Source organism: Rattus norvegicus, chromosome 7 (genome assembly GCF_021556685.1).
Source record: "Rattus norvegicus strain SHRSP/BbbUtx chromosome 7, alternate assembly SHRSP_T2T, whole genome shotgun sequence".
NCBI lineage: Eukaryota > Metazoa > Chordata > Mammalia > Rodentia > Muridae > Rattus > Rattus norvegicus.
Genome location: NC_141540.1, coordinates 40,114,404 through 40,118,413, shown reverse-complemented (window position 1 = coordinate 40,118,413; position 4,010 = coordinate 40,114,404). Strand labels below are relative to the sequence as shown.

The following is a 4,010-nucleotide window of genomic DNA, read 5'->3' as shown; positions in this document are numbered from 1 at the left end:
ACCAAGCAGCAGGCGGGCAGGGCTTCTGCGGCACCCGGTGACTACCCATAGTGCCCTGGGCCTCTACCCCGTCCGGCAGGTTTGCCATGAACCCATGTGACTCACACTATGCTGCCCGCAGATTGTGGTGCTGTCCCTCTCAGCCTTGGAGGTCTTTCTTTGCATCACTGCATATGGTGAAATGCAATTGCGCATGGATTTCCTGGGGATGGAAATTCCCATGAAACGATGGTAAGCATGGTTCTTTCTGGGGGGTTTCTGCAATTCCAGCATTTACAGGAGAATCAAGAGTTCCAGGACAGCCTGGGGCCGGGCTATGGAGCGGAAGCTTGCTGAAAAAGAAAAGTGGACGGCCAAAAAAAAATTATGTCTTCTACAGAATGAACTAGGGCTGATTGGTGAGTTCGAGGTGGGGAACGGAGAGGAGGTCCCACACTGAGTAGAATCGTTCCAATCCCATCAGAGATGGAGACGCCTCCATTACCCCCTCATGTATTTGTGATCTGAGTGTGTAGTGGTTAAGGGGACACATTCAAGAGCTGGCCTAGGTAGGTTCAGATCTCAGCTCAGCAAGTTAAGGCTTAAAAAGCACTTGATCTTTGTCTTGGTGAGGGTTTTACTGCTGTGAAGAGACACCATGACCAAGGCAACTCTTATAAAGGACAGCATTTAATTGGGGCTGGCCTACAGATTCAGAGGTTCAGTCCATTATCATCAAGGTGGGAGCATGGCAGCATCCAGGCAGGCATGGTGCAGGAGGAGCTGAGAGTTCTACATCTTCATCTGAAGGCTGCTAGCAGAATACTGGCTTCCAGGTAGGTAGGATGAGGGTCTGAGAGCCACAGTGACACACCCACTCCAGCAAGGCCACACCCACTCCAAGGCCACACCCACTCCAGCAAGGCCACACCCACTCCAGCAAGGCCACACCTTCTAATAGGGCCACTCCCTGGGCCAAGCATACACAATCCATAACCATCTTCATTCCTTCATTTGTCTCCCGTGAAAAGAAAGACAATGGAAATGTCTCATTGCCTAATAGCACCTACCTGGATGTTTGGGGATTAGCATGCATTAATATGCGTGACATCTCCGTGTAAGACTGAGGCACACGGTAAGCACTCTTGTAAGTGCTGACTTTTACACTAAATCAAGTCTGTGCTGTCTTACTTTGCTGCTAGATTCTCACGGGAGTCTCTGTCCAAAACAGATGGCTAATTAGCCAAGCCGCTGTTTCCTCTTCCCCAGAGTAGGAAGTTGAACAAGGATGTTGGGGCAAAGTCAGGTGACCCAGGTTCTGGTCTCTGATCTCTTCTGAGCATGGGTAACATAACATCTCTGTCTCCTGGAGAAAAAAAACAAAAACAAAAACAAAAACAAAACAAAAAAACAAAACGTCATTTCTCGGCCCCTGAGTCTCAGACCATTCAAATAACACTTAGACTCCACGTTGTGTCCTCTTCCTATCCTTGGTGCTTCACAATGCATTCCTTTAGGCTGTCTTTAGGTCAGCTCACTTGGAATCCTTGGAGTGCATCCTAGGAAACTCTGGGGCCCTAAAATCCTTTCCATTATTGTTATTCTATTTTTCAGTGATTGTCTGACTTGGTGTGTGTTTAATTTTTTTTTTCTTTGTCTCTGTGAGGGAAATGACTGGGTCGTGCTTCTTTGGGGAACCAGCTTAGGACTCAGTGTTTTAGAAATCATTTAATTTAAAATTATAAAAGCACACAAGGTGGGGATCGCCTACTAACCTCCAATACCTCTGAGTAATTGCTCACTACGTGAGGGAAGTGTGCGAAGTTCCAGGCCCTCAGCTGCACCCAGGAAACATTACCTCCCCCAGTTTCTTGCCCTCTTTCTACGTCCCCTCTCAGTGAGTGGTCATTTGTCCATGCAAAAAGTGAACCTGTTTCCTGAAGAGAAGGTAGCCCAGACCGTTGTGAAACCAGAACAAGTACTGTCTTCGGGGTCACCCTTAGGAGAGAGAGGTTCCGGGTCCAGAAAGTTCCATTCTAAGAAAGAAAGGAACTGCCTTCCTGAAAGCTACCGCTAAAAGGTCTTGAGAAACTGGTGCTTCTTCTAAACACCCTTCAGCAAAAACTGGAACACAAGCCACAGCACCATGCCAACCACTCAGGTTCACGGCCGGAGCACTCTCTCGGGCTGCCCACCTTTTCTCCTCACCTTCATGAATCTCTTCTGTGTTCAGCACTTAGGGAGACACATATTATTGTAAAGATCAGCTCACTTCAAAGATACTAGAAGGTCGAGAACATCTTGAAAGCAAGGGATGTATCTTACTCCTGTTTGCATCCCTAGAACATAGCAAAACACTGCACATGCGCAAACATTAAGTATTTGTTCCGTAAGTGAATGAATGAATTGATGGATGCATGGATTCATGGATGGGTGGATGAATGCATGGATGGATGGATGCATAGATGGATACATAGATGAATAGATGCATGCATGGGTAGATGATGCATGCATGCATGGACGGATACATAAATAGATGCATGATTCGTGCATGCATGGATTGATGCATGCATGCACAGATGGGTGCATGTATGGATGGCTGCATGGGTGGGTGGGTGAATGGATGGATGGATGGGTGCATGCATGCATGGACGGATGGATAGCTGCATGCATGAATGGATGCGTTCATGCATAGATAGATGACACTGGTCTTACACTTATCCAGCCTTTGGTGTTTTAGTGGTATTTGCTTTTTTGTGACAAAATCTCATTATGTATTTCTATCCAGGCTGGAAGTCAAGACCAGGAAGACCTGGAACTGGGAGAGATCCACCTGTCTCCGTCTCCAGAGAGCTGGGATTAAAGACATGTGCCACCACATCTGACCTAAGGAGTTCCCAGTCTGAACAGAGAGAAGACAGAAGACTTTGGCAAGTGGAAGATTCAGTTACAATGAACCAAGCATTACAGGAGAAAGGCCAGGATAGCAAACTGTTAAATGTGGACATCTTCCGTGTTCCTTTTTCTAGACATCCAGTGCTGAATGAGTGGCAAGTCTCACAAAAGAAAAAAAAAAATGTTTTGGCCTCTCCTTGACACTGTTCTGCCCGAAAGCTTGATATCAAACAAACATTGCTAGGTCATTGTCACGTGACTGCTCTCTAAAGGCCACTGAGAGGGAGCAGAGTATTATTTACTGTAAATCAATCAGTATGTGTTTATCCCTCCAAACATTCATCTTCCATGGGTAAAGAGGAGGCACTGATGACACCTGAGAGCTGAGGAATTGAAATAAACAGGAGGCGAGAGGCAGAGCAACCCCTCCATTCGAAAAGGCCTTTGGTGTGGTTTCCTGAAGGAGAGAGAGGCCGGGTTCCCAATGCAGCTATCCAAGTGTCCAGACTGTCGGTGGGAAAAATCAGGATTATGTCATCTAGTCCATAGAACGCCAGTGCCACTGGGAGAAAAAAACCCCAATTAATTGGGAAGAGTGACATTTTCATTAAAATTCTTTTAGAAAATGTTTACACACCTGGTCAATCAGGATTCTCAAACAGTGAAAAAAACAGTAGGGGAGTGAAAGGCAACCTTCTGGAGGCATCTAGAAGCCTGTCTTCTTGTCTTGGGCACAGAGACATGCAGTGTTACATTTTTGGGGTAACTTCCTAGAAGCAATCTATGGATATAGTGTAATCCTGTGTCTACCTAGGCCCACCCCTTCCCGGTATCCTTGGATTCCTTAGTGGTGCTTAATACGCTGTGAAGCGTTGTGACGCGTCCTCACTCACTGTGTCTCAATCTTCACTGTGTATGAATCTCATCATCTATCTCGCCCCTTCTGACAGACAATGGTTGCTTTCCTTTTTTTTTTTAACATTCTTTTGTATGACTAGGACTGGGAGAGCAATTCCTTAAAGTGAAATCGCAGAGTCAAAGGACCTAGAGATCAGATTCGGTTATGCACTGAGGACAAACAACACTTGACTTTTGATACAAACGGTTAAAGCAAAGTGTTATTTCCAAGAAGAGGA

At 46.0% G+C, this 4,010-nt stretch overlaps 1 long non-coding RNA gene across 1 annotated transcript; it reads left to right on the top strand.

Moving 5' to 3' along the window:
• Nucleotides 1-96: 96 nt before the first annotated feature.
• LOC102546992 (uncharacterized) lies at nucleotides 97-3,506 on the top strand. The gene is made up of 2 exons (XR_015625295.1): nucleotides 97-231; nucleotides 2,768-3,506. It is a non-coding gene; the product is annotated as an uncharacterized LOC102546992 (long non-coding RNA).
• Nucleotides 3,507-4,010: the final 504 nt, after the last annotated feature.